The 18,820-nt window shown below is 43.3% G+C and overlaps 1 protein-coding gene across 14 annotated transcripts in view; it reads right to left on the bottom strand.

Moving 5' to 3' along the window:
* Nucleotides 1-17,870, bottom strand: part of ARHGAP12 (Rho GTPase activating protein 12) — a 118,154-nt gene extending 100,284 nt beyond the window's left edge. For 6 of the 14 annotated variants that reach the window (XM_010811140.4, XM_005214241.5, XM_010811141.4 and 3 more), the window contains exons 1-2: nucleotides 17,728-17,870; nucleotides 328-363 (exon numbers count right to left, since the gene is read on the bottom strand). The gene's annotated coding sequence lies outside the window, so the exon portion shown is untranslated. 14 annotated transcript variants of the gene reach the window in all.
* Between the last annotated feature and the right edge of the window lie 950 nt (nucleotides 17,871-18,820).

Below are 18,820 nucleotides of genomic sequence, written 5' to 3'. Positions count from 1 at the left end.
CCCCAGGAAAACACACTCAGCCCAATACTCGAGAATTCTCAGGCAAACCTGAGTAACTCTTGACTACACCAGAAATGTTTACACAAGGTCCCACAACGGCCTACCAATTTTCCTCAGCACCCAAGTACTGGGCACGGCATTACTGACGCCGTATGTGCCATAACCACCACACCCTGAGGACAACATCCTCCAAAACAGATAAAGCCCAGGTGATAACTAGTCACACAATTTCTGCAACTCAAATTTACTTTGTAGAAACAAATTACTTGGATAATGAATTTAATAGAGTAATGCTGTTTCAAAAAATAGTAAAAATAAGAAACGTACCTTAGAAGAACTAAACATCCAGCATTACATTTAAACCTATAAAAAAAAATAAATTTCATTAATTTTAACCAGGATTGCTGAAAGCAGACTAAGGAAGGCGATGTTACTGGCAGTGCACGACTGTTTTTACAACAGCTGTAAGGAACACCAACAATTCTGCACATCAGGGCTGTGTCCAGCAACACCCTCCAAACACATAAAAACACAAAGTATACTTCACCACTGCCCCTCCTACTTCATTTCCACTTTGCTTCAACTTCATTTCCACCTTTGTTATCCTGACAGAAATGACTTTTTAAAATTTAACATGTTTCTCATGTTAAAAGTTGTTAACATGAGAAACAACTTTTATAAAAATTGTGAGACATTCTATGAGAAACACACCTGAATGCTTTAAACAGTTTCATGAAATGAGGGAGTCTTCTAGATTAAAGACAACTAGGACACAACCGCCAGATCCACTGGGGTGTTCCAACAGGCACCCAAAACTTCACCACATCCAGAATCTACCCCGCCAGAAACTACCTTGCCAAATCCACCCAGTCCTTCCTGACACGGTAAATAGAAATTCTAAGCTTCCAATCATTCCGCCTTTACTTTCAAGCATTACCAGAACATTAGTCACCAGGAGCGTTAATCCTTTTACCTACAGAAAAGGTTTTCACTACAGCTTTTCAAAATTCCACACTGAAATACTTACCCTCAGGCAATTTGTTACTTTCCAGGAAGTAACAATTTAAGAAACACCTTTGAAGATAATGAACAAATAAGGGAATCCACAGAAGGCTAGGGGCGCCCAGATGAACCAGAGCTGGTCAGACACTGATCCGCAGGAAAGGAGCAAAGGAAGCAAAAAGAATAAGGAGTAAACTGCAAGGGGAGGGGCGAGGGGCAGTGAGAGGCGGCCCTGCCACCACAGCTGCCCCACTGACCGCACACAGATAAGGAGAAGGAGGAGGAGGAGTCAGGGAGAACATAAGGCAGTTTCACTACACTCAGCATGGGACGCCCAGACTCAAGCTTTCATTACTGTAAAGGAAATGAGAACTGCAGGGTGGAGGAAGATGGAGAAGCAGTTCAAAGACCGCAGACAAAACAGGTAGGTAGACACAAGGCAGGTGACAGGAGCCAGAGGGCACGGGGCGGGGGGGCGCGAGGGAGAGGAGGCGAATAACAGGAACTGAGACAGTAAGTAAGCAAGCGTTAGTTGCTCAGTCATGCCGGACTCTTTGCAACCCCATGGACTGCAGCCCACCAGGCTCCTCTGTCCCTGAGATTTTCCAGGCAAGGATACTGGAGTGGGTTGTCATCTCCTCCTCCAGGGGATCTTCCCAACCCAGGGATTGAACCTGGGTCTCCTGCACTGCAGGCAGATTTTTTACCAACTGAGCTACAAGGGAATAGGGGTGAGGGGTGAAGTGGGAAGCCCCTGAGACGACTAAAATAATAAACTTCTAGAAAGTCATATCGCAGGAATTATATATTGCAATCCAAGGTCTAAGAAAAGTTGGACATAACAAATATGAAGAGAAAAGCCCTATTAAAAACTATATGTACAAATAAAATTGTGGGATGGCTCTAAAATACTTCCCCTGGAATAGGAAATGGCAACCCACTCCAGTATTCTTGCCTGGGAAATCCCATGGACAGAGGGACCTAGCAGGCCACACAGAGTCAGACACAACTTTGCCACTGAACAATAGTATGCCACCACACAGCACACACACACTCTAAAAACTGAGATCTAAGGGCAACTGATCTGCAAATACATGGATAACTCATGCTCCTATTTTTATTTAAAAACGTAAGCTGTATTAAAACAGATGTTTATGGTTTTAATTTTGGTTTGCTTCTTCCTCTATTCCCCAAACTATGGATTCTTTTTTATTTTGTATTGAATCATAGCTGATTTACAATATAGTGCAAGTTTCAGGTGTACAGCACAGAGATTCAGTTACACACACACACACACACACACACACACATTCTTTTTCAAATTCCTTTCCCTTTAGGTTACTTGTTGCTGTTGTTTAGTCCCTAAGTTGGGTCCAACTCTTTGCAACCTACCGACTATAGGCCGCCAGGCTCCTCTGTCCATGGGATGTGCCAGACAAGAATACTGGAGTGAGCTGTCATTTCCTCCTCCAGGGGATCTTCCTGACCCAGGGACTGAACTCCCATCTCCTGCACCGGAGGCAGATTCCTTTCCACTGAGCCACCTGGGAAGCCCTATTACATACTACTGTTTATCCTGCTATCTTAACCTCTCAAGTATTTTGGTTAGCATCCTTACTCATTTAACACCATCACCCTCTTAAACACAACACTCCACTTACTGAAATATGTTCAACATCCATCACCACACTCCTCTACCCTTTTTCATCACACACACACACACAACTACTAAGAACCCAACCATTAGGATAGAGCTCTGCATGTCTACTGTCCAGTAACAACCACTGCTTCTCTTTGCGGCATGAAGCACTTCTTACCCATGGACCTTCTGCTATTTCAATAAGAACAGACACACAACTGTTTAGAGCTTTTACTTCGCTCCCCACCAAATCAGATACATTTCTACCTTGCTATTTTAAACTCTTAATGGCCTCCTCCTTTCTGTCTACAATTTTTCTCATTTCTTTCCGAGCACAAATTACACAGCTCAGCAAATGCTATCTTCCTCCCCCTGGACATCTGCTTTAATCAACTACATCTCACAGAATGAGATCATTACCTGGTACAACAGGAAGTAAACAAGTAAACAAAGTCTCAAGAGGACTGTGACAAATGTATCCATAATTAATGACCAAATTTAAGACCAAATATCCAAATTTAAGTTTGATACATATATGTACTAAATATTTAACAATTTTAATACCATGAACAACAAAATCCTAATACAGCCTCACATATGTATCAATCCACTTAAAAATATCACAATTTAAGTACCAATTCTTGACATGAAGTCCTCCAGCAGCTTTACAAGTACTTGTTTAACACTCCCTGAATAGGCCTCTACTAAAGAAATCAAATAGACCTTAATAAGCACAACAAAAAAGTTTAAAACAACTCCAGCATAAGTTCCAGAATAAGAAAGTATTTCACCGAATAGTTCTCTAGATCATTCACTTAACAAGAAACTATAGGCCATGATAGGGATACTAAGGTTTCTTCTGAATGTGCAATCCCTGTTTTCCAAGAATAAAAATGTATAGGATATAAGGTATTTCTTTAGGCCTAAAGAAGACAAGCAAAATATACTGATTCGTTGTCATAAACTATTCTGGTCATAAAGAAACAGTAAAAAAAAAAAAAAAAAGTAAAAAAAAAAAAAGAAACAGTAAAAATAGGAGGGATACAGGAAATAATCAGTTAACTGGAAAGCAATAGAAAACACAGTCAAGCATAAACTGATAAAGGAAATTCAAAACCAGATTTAAATACAAAAAGAGGAAACAACAAAAGAAGTATTTCAGAAAGCAAGCATCTTTTAATAAAAGTGATACTTGCATGTAGTATTTCAGAAAGATCTATGCCAGGAAGTCCTCCTTTAGTCAGAAAAGAGGGGGACCTAAGAATTTTTCTTGGATTGTTATGAGAGTGCGAAAATATTCCAATTTATTTTTTAGATATTCATTTATTTGGCTGATTTGGGTCGTAGTTGCAGCACAGATCTTTGATGCATCATACAGGACCTTGCCATTGCTGGGCATGGACTCTCTAAATTGCAGGGGTCAGGTTTGGCTGCTCTGTGGTAAGTGGGATCTCAGCTCCCCAACCAGGAATTGAGCCCCTGACCCCTGCATTGCAAGGCAGATTCTTAACCACTGGAAGAGGAGGGAAGTCTCAAAAATATTCCAATTTTAAAAGGAAGTAATATGACCTTGGGTTTGATAATGAATTTTTAAATGCACCTCCAAATGCATAATTCATGAAAGAGAAAATTAAAGAGGACCTTCTTAAAATTACAAATTCCTGCTTTGTGAAAGATACAGAAAATGAAAACATGAACCAGAGACAAGGAGAAAATATCTGTAAAATAGATGTCTGATGAAGGGCTTTTATCCAGAACACACAGAGAACTCTTAAAACTCAACAAAAGAACCAACTTTTTTAATGGAAAACAATCTGAAAAGACACATCATGAAAGAATATAAGCACATGAAAAAATACTCAACTTTGTGTCATTCAGTTCAGTTCAGTCGCTCAGTCGTGTCCGACTCTTTGCAACCCCATGAATTGCAGCACGCCAGGCCTCCCTGTCCATCACCAACTCCCGGAGTTCACTCAGACTCACGTCCATCCAGTCAGTGATGCCATCCAGCCATCTCATCCTCTGTCATCCCCTTCTCCTCCTGCCCCCAATCCCTCCCAGCATCAGTCTTTTCCAATGAGTCAACTCTTCGCATGAGGTGGCCAAAGTACTGGAGTTTCAGCTTTAGCATCATTCCTTCCAAAGAAATCCCAGGGCTGATCTCCTTCAGAATGGACTGGTTGGATCTCCTTGCAGTCCAAGGGACTCGCAAGAGTCTTCTCCAACACCACAGTTCAAAAGCATCAATTCTTCGGCACTCAGCTTTCTTCACAGTCCAACTCTCACATCAATACATGACCACTGGAAAAACCATAGCCTTGACTAGACAGACCTTTGTTGGCAAAGTAATGTCTCTGCTTTTCAATATGCTATCTAGGTTGGTCATAACTTTCCTTCCAAGGAGTAAGCGTCTTTTAATTTCATGGCTGCAGTCACCATCTGCAGTGATTTTGGAGCCCACAAAAATAAAGTTTGACACTGTTCCCACTGTTTCCCCATCTATTTCCTATGATGGGACCAGATGCCATGATCTTCGTTTTCTGAATGTTGAGCTTTAAGCCAACTTTTTCACTCTCCTCTTTCACTTTCAGCAAGAGGCTTTTTAGTTCCTCTTCACTTTCTGCCATAAGGGTGGTGTTATCTGCATATCTGAGGTTATTGATATTTCTCCCGGCAATCTTGATTCCAGCTTGTTTCTCTTCCAGTCCAGCGTTTCTCATGATGTACTCTGCATATAAGTTAAATAAGCAGGGTGACAATATACAGCCTTGACGTGCTCCTTTTCCTATTTGGAACCAGTCTGTTGTTCCATGTCCAGTTCTAACTGGTGCTTCCTGACCTGCATATAGGTTTCTCAAGAGGCAGATCAGGTGGTCTGGTATTCCCATCTCTTTTAGAATTTTCCACAGTTTATTGTGATCCACACAGTCAAAGGCTTTGGCATAGTCAATAAAGCAGAAATAAATGTTTTTCTGGAACTCTCTTGCTTTTTCAATGATCCAGGGATGTTGGCAATTTGATCTGTGGTTCCTCTGCCTTTTCTAAAACCAGCTTGAACATCTGGAAGTTCACAGTTCACGTATTGCTGAAGCCTGGCTTGGAGAATTTTGAGCATGACTTTACTAGCGTGTGAAATGAGTGCAACTGTGCTGTAGATTGAGCATTCTTTGGCATTGCCTTTCTTTGGGACTGGAATGAAAACGGAACAAACTGAAACAATGAGATATCACTGTACCACTATTAGAATGGCTAAAATCCCAAAGACTGACACCACCAAATGCTGATAAGGATGTAGAGCAATGGGAACTTTCACTCACTGCTAGTGGGGATGCAAAATGGTGGAGGCAGTTTGGAAGTCATTTAATAGTTTCTACACAAGTGAATGTTGTCTTACCATACAATCTAGCAACAAGGTTGATGATATGAAATCTTATTTCTACAAAAAGCCCTGCATGCAAATATTCAGAGCAGCTGCCCAAAACTGGAAGCAATCAAAATGTCTTTCAAAAGGTGAAAGGATAGACTGTGAGACAGCCAAACAATACTATTCAGTCAGTCAGTTCAGTCGCTCAGTTGTGTCCGACTCTTTGCAACCCCATGAACCACAGCACGCCAGTCCTCCCTGTCCATCACCAACTCCCGGAGTTCACCCAAACTCATGTCCATTGAGTCGGTGATGCCATCCAACCATCTCATCCTCTGTCGTCCCCTTCTCCTGCCACCCTCAATCTTTCCCAGCATCAGGGTCTTTTCAGAAGAGTCAGCTCTTCGCATGAGGTGGCCAAAGTATTGGAGTTTCAGCTTCAACATTAGTCCTTCCAATGAACACACACGGCTGATCTCCTTCAGAATGGACTGGTTGGATCTCCTTGCAGTCCAAGGGACTCTCAAGAGTCTTCTCCAACACCCCAGTTCAAAAGCATCAATTCTTCTGCGCTCAGCTTTCTTCACAGTCCAGCTCTCACATTCATACATGACCACAGGAAAAACCATAGCCTTGACTAGATGGACCTTTCATTACTATTCAGTAATAAAAAGAAAAGAGCTATTGAGCTATGAAGACAGAAGTGAGTCTCAGATTTATTTTGTTAAGTGAAAGAAAAATATATAGACAGAAGAGGCAACATATAGAATGATTCTATCGTGTGGCAGTCTGGAAAAGTCAAAACCACAGAGACGGTGATTGCTAGGGGTGAGAGGCAGGGAGGGAGGGTTCCACAGGTGAAGCACTGCGGATTCCTTCAGGTCAATAAACTATTCTGTATGATGCTGTAATGGTGTACACAATACGTTATGCACTTGTCAAAACCCATTCATCTTTACAACACAAGCATGTACTCCAATGTTTTCAAATTCTAAATAATCATTTAGGAGGTTGAGGGGATCCCAGCAGGGAAGCAGATGTGACTCGATGGTCAAGCAGTATTACACACGGATGGAATGACCTCACCGAACAGAGCAGGAATGGCGGCAGAGGCTGACGTCACTTACTGTGGAAATAAGTCAAGTTTATAAGAACACAAAGGAACTGCATATAACTAACACATAAACAACATCTCCTGTGGGAGTATGAACTAAAAATTCTGATACTGCTACGCGCATACACACACTGGAATTGAAAAATTAAGTATAGAGAATGTAGATGGTGGGAGCCAAGTTTCCCAATGTTGGAATTTATAGACACGCAAGGGAGGAAGCTAGAATGATTCTGCGATAACGGATTAGACCTGGAAACAGAAATGTGAACTCACTTTGTTTACCACAGATTCAGATTGCACAAACAAGTATTACAGATATATGGCTATATGCTTAGTACACCACACATGAATCCTGCTGTCAGAAGAAATGACACCTTAGCAGCAACAAGCACACACAGCACTCACACACAGGTCTCTAATACCATTCTTCAAATAAAAGGACCAAGGCTTTTTGGAGAAATAACTGATTCAAGGCCCGGGGCAGGAAATATACAAAATGAGCTTGGAGCCTGTAGTGACACATTCTCCCAACCTGGCTTTTATGTGCTTGATTTCAATGCTTCCTATCATTAGAGAACTGTCTTCTTAAACTGTAACTCAAACTAAAAGTGGTATCATGCGTACTTGACATTCCTATGAACATATCTTACATTATGCTGCCCCACTTTAAATAAACTTACATTCCATCTCTTGTTTACTTTCATACAATGCTTTTCTCATCAAAACACAAATTACATTTAAGAGGTACTACGAGTTCTCCATTATCAGTGGTTGTTATAGCTCTGGGTCCACTCTAAAGTGACCTCATCTTATACATGGAAATATAAATACTGACCCAAATGACAGAGCAGAAAATGAGGAGCCTACTGTATTCCCAAAAAATCTGTAAATTCAGTACTCTACTGAACAGTCCTGATCAAGCCCTTTCACATTAAAAACCATTAAACTGGCTTTTAATCCTTTCAGATTCACTCACACACGAAGAATTTTAATGGGATGACATAGGCTACCACGAGGGATAGTCTAAAGGTAAAAAAACTCAATTATTAAAAAGACTAAAAAACAAAAGGAATATTTGCTTGATGCAACAGGTTAAACTTCCTTTTCCTTCGTAGTCTATGTCACCAAACGCTAACTATACAATAGTAGCTTCCCATGAACCTTTAAAATCACTCCTCTATGACCAGCCTAGACAGCATATTAAAAAGCAGAGATATTACTTTACCAACAAAGATCCGTCTAGTCAAGGCTATGGTTTTTCCAGTGGTTATGTATGGATGTGAGAGTTGAACTATAAAGAAAGCTGAGCACAGAAGAATTGATGCTTTTGAGCTGTGGTGTTGGAGAAGACTCTTGAGAGTCCCTTGGACTGCAAGGAGATCCAATCAGTCCATCCTAAAGGAGATCAGTCCTGGGTGTTCATTGGAAGGACTGATGTTGAAGCTGAAACTCCAATACTTTGGCCACCTCATGCGAAGAGCTGACTCTTCTGAAAAGACCCTGATGCTGGGAAAGATTGAGGGTGGCAGGAGAAGGGGACGACAGAGGATGAGATGGTTGGATGGCATCACCGACTCAATGGACATGAGTTTGGGTGAACTCCGGGAGTTGGTGATGGACAGGGAGGCCTGGCGTGCTGCGATTCATGGGGTCGCAGAGTCAGACACGACTGAGCGGCTGAACTGAACTATGATCAACATTCGGCTTCCACATTTTTCAGCTCTCACTCCCTTCTACATGCACTCCAGTCTATGGATTCTTCCTCCTAGATTCTGAACACCTGAGTCCCACATTTTAATTTTTCACTAAGAACTTTCTAAAATAATCAGCTAAGGGAGTTCCCCAGTGGCCTAGTGGTTACAATCCCAGGATTTCACTGCCATGGCCCGGGGCTCAATCCCTGCAAGCCACAATCACCACGTAGCCAAATTAACTAACTAGCTTAAAAAAAAAAAAAAGAAATTATCATTTTTACAGTTCACATAATTTTCATCTTGCCTCTGCGGCATCCCACCCACTGTGCTTGTTGTAACACCTTGATTTCCCTCTGGGGAGCACCCATTCATTGCCCAGGGTCTCAGTTCACGTCACTAATCGTTGTTACATATTAAAGAGAAAATCATAAACTTGGTGTTTACTAAGTTTTATAAGACCTCTAATCCTCTAATAATTCACTTTAGAAGAAAAACTCCATTCACTTCAGGACTCCACTGGTTACCCAAGCATTAACTGCCACCCCACCCTGACCAACTCAGATATTCCTCTGCAACTATACACATTACCCTCCTAATCTCTGAAATGACTATTTACATTCAACTTAATTCCATGCTTAAAAAACAAAAACATATAGCTCACAAAACAAAAAAACAAATATAGTGATTATTATGGTGGGGTCATTGCAAAGGTCTAGTCAGGCATCAATAACTTACTTTAAAAAAAAAAAGAAAAAAGTACTCATTATAAAGGTTAAATTATGCCAATCTACTTCAAAATAAATTGCAATAAGCAGAGTCAGGTAGGCAAAGGACCTGAATAGACATTTTTCCAAGGAAAATACACACATGACCAATAAGCAAATCAAATGCAAATCAAAGCCATAATGAGACACCATGCCACATCCATGAGAGTGGCTACTGTAAAAATAACAACAGAAATAAGGAGGTGAGGAGGTGGAGAAACTGGAATTCATGTGCCCTGCTGGTGGGAATGTAAAATGGAGAATATAATTTAAATCAGTTTATACAAGTCTACCCCAAAACTATAAAAATCACTTCAATCCTCACACAGCTTTCAATCCTCTTAAAAAGTAAAGACTGAAAGGCAAATAAACATTCACCCTTTTAGAAAACTGAAAAGTAGCACTTCTGTAGCACAGACAGTGATGAACTGCTGCTGCTGCCAATGCCCAGGCCGCAGACGGGAGCCGGTGCGCAGCCCAGCCGCTCCCATCGCTCAGGCTGCTTGCTGCCTGAACACCACCGCCCCCACCACCCTGCTCAGGTCTGTGGAAAAGCTGTCTTCCATGAAACCAACCCCTCATGCCCAAAAGGTTAGGGACTGCGGCCTTACAAGTTCCTGTCCTCTACTGGAAGGAAAAACAAAAAACATGACTCTTCTCATTCAAATTTAAATTGTTTTACAAAACATTAGAAAACCAATTATGCAAACTAAAATCAAAACAAGGTAATACTACCCACCAATTAGAATAAAGTTATTTTTAAAAAACAAAGACAATATCAAGGGCTGACAAAGATACCAACAACTGGACACACATTCAGTACTAGTGGGAATGCTAAATGGTACAGCTAGTTCAGTAGTTTCTTATAAACATACATGTTCTGTTGACTATATTCTAGTCCATGAAACAAATCTTAATAAATCTGTAAGGACTGGAATAACATAAATAATATACTCTGAAAACTCCACAACAACATACTTCTAAATAAACCACAGGTCGAACAAGAAATCAAATAAGAGATATGAATTGGGTGAAAATGAAAAGGTGACATCTCAGAGTTTGTGGGATGCAGCCATAGCAGTGCTCAGAGAAAATTTATATACCAAATGCCAACAATCAGAAAAGAAAAATGTCTCACATCAGTGATGTAAGCTTGCACTCTAAGAAACTAAAGAAGAGCAAATTAAACCCAAAGCAAGCAGAAGAAAGGACATGATAAAGATCAGAGCAGAAATCAGTAAACGAGAAAACAGAAAAATGTTAGAGGAAATCAATGAAAACCAGAAGCTGGTTCTTCAAAAAAGATCAGTAATACTGACAATCCTCTAGCCAAATTGACCAAGGACTAAAGAGAAAAAACACAAATAGCCAGCATTAAGAATGAAACAAGGGATATAACTATAGATCTTAAAGACATTAAAAGGAAAACAAGAGAACATTATAAACAGCTTTATGCTAATAAATTCATCAATTTAGATGAACCAGATACATGTCTTTGACAAATTACTAAAGCTTGCTTAAGAAACAGATAACCTAAATCATTCTATGTTTATTAAATAAACTGAATCTGTCTATAAAAATCTTCCCACAAAGAAAACTCCTGGCCAAGATGGCTCCACTGGTGAATTTTACCAAAGTGTAAGGAAAACAATACCAACTCTAAACAAACTTCTTACAGAAAATTGAAACAGACGGAGAACACATCCCAACTCATTCTATGAAGTCAGCGTGTCTTCATGCCAAAACCAGAAAAAGAAGTTATAAAAGAGAAAAACTACAGACCAATATCCCTTATGAACATAGTCACAAATATCTCAGACACAAACTTATCTCCAACAAAGAACTCATACATAGAATACACAAAAACTGTAGAAGTCAAGAAGACAAATACCCAATAAAAAAGGGGCAAAACATAGGAATGGACAAGTATTCATATCCAAGGAGGAGGATTTATAGATGGTAAAGAAGTCCATGAAAAGATGCCCGAAGTCTTTAGTCCTTAGGAAAATGCAAATTAAAAACACAAATAACATCACACACCTACTGGAATGACTAAAATTAAAAGGCTGACCATACCAGTATTTCTGAGAATGTGGAGCAACCAGAATTCTGACATACTGCTGGTGGGGATGTAGAACAGTACAACTACTTTGGGAAAAGTTGGGCAGATTCTTAAAACCTTGAAATATACACCAACCATACGACCCAGGGATTCTACTCCTTGGTATTTACCAAAGAAGATAAAAACACAAGTCCATATAAAGACCTGTCCACGAATGTATACAGTGGTTTATTTGTAACAGCACCTAAATGGAAGCAACCCAATGACCACCAACAGGTGACCACATAAAGTAACTGTGTAATATCCACACGATGGGATATCAATCAATAATAAAAAGGAACAAAATGCTGATATACACAACAAACTGGATGAATCTCAAGATAATTTTGTTGAGTGAAAAAAATCCAGACAAGAAAGAGCACATACTCTATGATTACACCTACATAACATTCTAGAAAATACAAAGTAATAAACAGTGACAGAAAGCAGATCAGAAACACACAGAAATAGTTACCAGGGAACAAAAGCAATGAATTACCTTTGGGCTTAAGGAAATTAGGAGGTGAGAGATGGGTATGTCTGCTATCCTGAAAATGGTGATGATTTTACAGGCCTACTCCTATGTCAAAACTCATCAAAATGCACACTTAAAATATGTCCAGTTTATTTTACAGCAATTATACCTCAATAAAGCTGTTAAACAAAACTCTAATAAGGCAAATTAAAACCACCAGATATCAGGGACTTCCCTGGAGGTCAAGTAGTTAAGAATCTGCTTTCCAATGCAGGGGACTCGGGTTCAATCCCTGGTGGGAAAACTAAGATACCACGTGCCACCAGACAACTAAGCCTGAGAGCCTCAACTAGAGGACCGGTGCATGGCAACTACTGAGCCCAGGGCTGTGGCGCCTGTGCAACACAAGCAAAGACCATGCCTGCCACAACTAACACTGAAGCAGCCAAAAATAAATAAATATTAAGAAAAAAAAAAACCACACCAGGTATCACTACGCCCCTACCAGAATGGCTTTAAATACACATTAAGGATATTTTGCAGGGCAAGGATACCAGCAACTGGGAACTCTCATTCACTGCTGGTGGTAATGTAGAGTAGTACCGCTACCATGGAAAGCACTTTGGCAATTTCTTAGTTAAACATACATTTAATATATGATCTAGAAATTCCTCTTCTAGGTATGTATCCAAGAAAAACGAAAGCATAAGTCCTTGCAAAGGCCTTACATGAAAATCCGTAACAGCTTTATTCATAACAGCCAGAAACTGGAAATGACCCAGAGGCCTATCAAGTGGTGAATGCCTAAACCAACTGTGGTTCAACCCTCTGTAAAACAGGAAACAACACAAACTTCAGAAGATCCCTGTGAGAATGGGTAGAGAAAACATGAAAAAGTACTTAGTAAACTATAAAGCATGATAAAAAAGCATCGCATTAATCACAGCTTCCTCAAGGAAACCAAACGGAGACAGAAAAGCACCAACCATATACAGTATATAACCATCAATGTCTGGCTTGTTTTGCTTAGAACAATGCTAAGCAATGTCGCTGCTCACGCCGTTTTATTGTTGACTTTTATTTTAGTGTATGTATATTTTAACTCAATAAAACTATTTTTTAAAACAAACTAGTAATACACAGCAACATACAGGCAATTTTCAGCTTAACTTTTAAAGACACTGCTCTAACTTCAAAACGTATTAACAGTTTGAATTCTCCAGTGGTGAAGGAGCACAGGACTCAGGGTTGAAGGACTGAAATTTAAATCAGGGCTTGCCATTTAGCAACTCACAGGCCCTCAGCACCTGAACTATCTATAAAACTAAAGAAGCAATACATACCTCAAAAGATCCTTAGGAAAATGGAAAGAGAAAGAGTACTTTGTAAACTGGAATGCATGATACAAAACACTCACATTAATTAGCACTTACTCAAAGAGAACACTCACAACTGAACTGATTGCTTTTAAAATGAGCACCTTGTCAAATGTCCCTGTTTCTGCCTCTAGCTAGCTATGTAACCTCAGACAAGGCACCCAACCTCTCTGAGCCTCAGCGTTTTTTCCATTTGTGAAAGGGAGCTGATTAATAGTATATATCACATATTGTGAAAGTTAAACAAGTGAATATGCGCAAAGGACTTGGTATAATCCCTAGCACATGTTAAGTGCTTTGTAAGTTTTAGTTCTTAATACTAAAATACTATTATTACCCTAGGAGACCTAACTGTAGCCTCCATCCTGCCACCCAAGCTGTAGTAGGGCAGGTCATATTAGTGATCCAGATCACTGCGTCTCACTTTTAGTGAAAGACGGCATCACCTGGAGAGCTGCTTTAAAAAAAAAACATTCTTGGGACTTCCCTGATGGGCCAGTGGTTAAGACTCTGAGCGTCCACTGCAGGGGGCACGGGTTCAACACCGGGTCTGGGAACTAAGATTCCACATGCCACACGGTGTGGAAACAACAACAACTAAAAACACGTTCTTTTAGATGAGTTTTAGCTTCACAGATTTACTGCAAAGATAGTACAGAGTTCCCATATACCCTGTACACTGTTCCCCCGACACATTAGTACAGTATATTCATCACACTCCATGAACCAATACTGACAATAATGACCATATTCCTTAATTTTCCCCTAATGAATTTTTCCTGTTATGTGATCATATCCAAAACACCACATACGCATTCTATAGTCATATGCTGTAGATTAATGAAATCCCAGATATTCCAATGAGAGTAGGTTTGAGGTGGGGCCCAAAAATGTGCATTTCTAACAAGTTCCCAAGGGTTGCTGATGCAGCCAATCTGAAAGCTCACTTAGAACAGCAGTGATTTAGACTGCAGACTCCAGAACCACCACTGTTCAACACAGCAGCCACTGCTAAGCGAATGTGCCTACTGAGCATGTAACTTGTGGCTAACCTAAACCGAGGCGTGCTCTAAGTGTAAAACACACATGGGAGTCTGAAGCTGTCATACAGACAAAATGATAATAAGATTTATCTCATGGCTTCTTTGTAACGTCCTTACTTATCGTGTGAGTACTAAACACTTGAGAATTACAAAGGTGACTGGCATCACATTTCCACGTGACAGCACTAGTGTGAGGTCCTGGCAGCACTGGTATTACATGGGGCTTAAGAAGTTCAGGTGATTCCCACAAACACTAAAATTTGAGACGCACTAGATTATCAAGGCAAGAGGTGCTTAGAGAGGTCATGATCTGGTAGTTCAGTTCAATTAAAAAACTGGTCAACTGCACACTGAAACTGCAAAATATTAAGTCAATAAAACAGGAAAATGGCTGAATCACTGCAAAGCCATCCAAAAATGAGGATGTGGCACAATTAGAACAGTTAACAATTAAAGAAACCACAAAGATAGCGGCCCAATTGGTTCCTCAAAAGAGCATGATTTTGAAGCACAATGATGCTATGTGGTACCATCGTGCCTTTTCACTTTTGATTCATTCAACAAAACAATGCATGTTTGCAAGTACAACTAAAACTATTCCATATAAGATAAAAGTTTAATTTCACTCTTCTCTCTCACTACTACAAAACTGTAATGTCCACTTTAGGCAGATTTACCTTAACCTGCTTTTTCCTAGCACCAGTTTTCTCATATACGCAAAAATGAGTGTGTGAGTGTGAAAGTCGCTCAGTCATGTCTGACTCTTTGCAACCCTTTGGACTACACAGTCCGTGGAATTCTCCAGGCCAGAATACTGGAGTGGGTAGCCGTTCCCTTCTCCAGGGGATCTTCCCAATCCAGGGATCAAACCCAGGTCTCCCACATTGCAGGCAGATTCTTTACCAGCTGAGCCATCAGGGAAGCTACCACTTAGTAATTTTACACAGCATCGTATTCACTGTCTTAATTAACTTAAACTGTTTGTTACCCTTTTATTCTCAGAATTGTCAACTGCATCACTTGAAGCACTTTACACATTTTCTGTCAACCTAGTAAAAAAAGCACTCTGCAGATACTTTCTTATTAATGAAAGAACTGCCAAATGGTTGACTACAAATAATACACTGTTTTTTCTGCAGTATTTACGTATTTTCACTTGTGCCTCACAACTAGTGTAGTATGTAAAAAAAAAACAAAAAACTAAAGATACATAAAATATTGACTATATATGGACAACCACTCTACAGATGGCATCACATCACATCACAAGAATCAGTGCGTTAGCAATCTTCTCCAACTTCTGTCCTCCATAAAGTAGGAACAGAAACCTACCACCCCATACTGGGGCATGCACGTGCAATATGGTACATTAGACTTCATTTAACTCATCTTCCCCAGAGAGTCCCTTTCCAGAGCAGCAGAGCATCCTACAACCAGGGGTCACACCGACATGCCCAGCTCCTCAGGTTCTTCCAGTTGCCCCACTCAGGGTCAAATCTTTAGAGGCTGAGTCAAGCCAAACTCTGCTCAGAAACATTTCCAAGGCATTGTCTAAAACAGAGAGAAAGAGAGAAATACTGGCCCCAGCAGCCAGACCATCTACTCCGACCAAAAGATAACACAAAAGACATCCTGTCCTGTCAGGCACCCTCCTGCGGATCAGGTAAGGAACACTGGATATAGATCCACCTCCAGGCCACCATTTCCCAGCGTCTGGGTATGAAAGAGGCGCGGCCAGGAGCTGGACGTTTTTGAGCCACCCTTCACTGTAACATTCAGAGTCTTCCAAGGTCTCACCTTCAGAAGTTGAGCGGCAGAATCTTAATCAGAACCCGAGTGGACTCTTCATTCAAAGTTCCTTCCTTCCTCCCCGTATTCACCTCCTATTAGGAACACATACCTCAATGTTCCAAAAAATCCACCACCGGGGCTTCTCTGGAGGTCTGGTGGGTAAGAATCCGCCTTGCAATGCAGGTGACACGGGTTCGGTCCCTAGTCCCAGAAGATCCTACAGGCCGCGGAGCAACTAAGCCCTTGAGACACAACTACCTGCCCCAACTACCAAAGCCCGCACTCTAGAGCCCAGAGGACACAAGAGAAGCCACAGCAAAGAGAAGACCACCCACCACAACGAACGGTTGCCCCTGCTTCCCGCAACTAGAGAAAAAGCCTGCGCACAGCAAACGAAGACCCAGCACAGCTCAAAATAACGTAAACAAATCTTTTCTTTTAATTACCTCCCATGTTCTAATTAACCAAAAAGCAACACGAATGTTAACAACCTGTCCCGAGAACAAATACTTCACTTGGAGACACATCAGAACTTTCATACAGCCACGCTTTGAACATGCTCGCCTTCCCAAGTGCCTGGAAAACGGCGGCTGCCGTCAGGAGGAAAACATCACCACGCCTCGAGAATGACCCTGTGGCCTTTTCGTGTCAAAGGGTCTGCGGTAACTTCAGACGCCACACGTCAAGGACAGTCATCCTTAGAAGACAATCCACACACACACACACTCACACACACCTGAGAAGAGCACAGAGGGTGCTCTGAAATTAAGAACGGTGGAGGAGAATCCTCGCAGAAGGGCTAGAAAGAAGCAGATGCCCACTGAGCAGGGGCGGGGCACCTCTAGAAGCTTCAGAAGTCCCCATGCCCAGTCTGGGGGGATCAATAGCCTTCGAGGAGCCCCAGATCGGCTCCCGGGGCTGCTGGGCGGGCGGGGGTTGCACCCCCTGCAGCAGTTGAGGAGCGGGCTCGCCGCCGGCGGGAGGCCAGAAAGGAGGGCGGCACCACCAGCCTTTTACACACACACACACACACACACACACACACAGCCCGCCACCCTCCTTCCTGGGGGCGGGGCGGCGGGCACTGCCCTCTCACAGGAAGTCAGGAAACCCGGGGGGCAGAGGAGCCACAACTTCCAGCCATTTAAAACCCCGTCGCCCACGTCGGCCGAGCGGCAGGCAGCGGCCCGGCGCCCCGCGCCCGCCCGGCGCCCGGACCCCGCCGGCCGCACCTTGCGCACCCCGGCGTCGCCGCGCGCCAGCACACGCCTCCCCCGGCCCCGCAGCCCCGGCCCCGGGCGCCTTTGTGCAGCGCCGCCCCGACCTGCCCTCCGCCCGGGCTCCCCTCTCCTCACCAACCTCACCGAGGGCCCGGCGGCTTCGCGGGGGGGCGGCTCCCTCCTGGCCCTGCTTGGCGGCGGCGGGGCGCCCAGACGAACCTGAAGGGCGCTCACTCAGCGGCGGCCGCGGCCGGCGCGTCCCCGCAGGCGGCTCTCCCGGGGCGGGTGAGTTCCAGGGCACGTCGGAGCGCGCCGGCGCGGGGGCGGGGCGGGGCGGGGCGGGGCCACGTGACGGGGCGGGGCGCGGCGCACGTGACCGCCGGGCGGGCGCCAGGGGAGCGGGCGGCGTGGATCCGGGAGGAGGAGGGGAGAGGAGGGTAGAGGCGGGGGGAGGGGCCGAGGATCGCAACAGGCGCGCGAGCTGCTCGCCGAGGGAGGGGGGCGGTGGCGCCTTTAAACACCAAGTGGGAAAAGTTGAGGAGACGCCGGTGGGGAAAACGAGGGAAGGGCAGAAGGAAAACGGCCCGAGCCCTGGGGTGGCAGGAGTGGGGCCCAGGGGAGAAGGGGGCGTGGGCCCGCCTGTCCCCTTTCTCGTGCGGCTAGGAGCGCTGCCGGGCGAGGGTCAGCCTTTCCGGGCCCAGAAATCGGAGGAAGTCCCCTCGCGACCTCACCTGACGGAAGGGAACTCTGGAGACCCTGGTCCACAACCCGGTCCCGGACCTTCGCCGGGACCACCCGGCAGAGTGCGAAAACAGCGCGCACACTCCGCGGGCGGGCGGGCGGCTCCAGGGAGGCTTCTGCCATGTGCAAACCCTGTGAGGGCCACGATGTCATTGCCCAAAGTCACCCCAGCTTGCAGCGCTTGCAGGATGACAGCACGGAATCTGGAAGTCGGAGGCATAACAGGTTTCCCTGGGGAGCCTGTGGAGGGAGTTCTGCTGAACTGGGAATCGGGAGAGAGACCTGGCTCATGCCATTGTCACTTCGCCCTTCTCGACCTCAACTGTGAAAGGAGCATGTTGGCGAGTCCAAAGCCTCCTTCTAAGATTCAAGGACAGAAAAATCACTGCTATGTATTCGGACTGCAGAAAACATTGGTTACTAACCAATTGTGTCTATTATGGTGCAGAGATGAAATTTTAATAAAACAAGCAAAAGAAAAAAGGTCAGGGTATGA

This window comes from Bos taurus, chromosome 13 (assembly GCF_002263795.3).
Source record: "Bos taurus isolate L1 Dominette 01449 registration number 42190680 breed Hereford chromosome 13, ARS-UCD2.0, whole genome shotgun sequence".
NCBI classification, from domain to species: domain Eukaryota; kingdom Metazoa; phylum Chordata; class Mammalia; order Artiodactyla; family Bovidae; genus Bos; species Bos taurus.
Note: the sequence above shows the minus strand (reverse complement) of the source record. Positions and strands in the feature narration are given on the sequence as shown.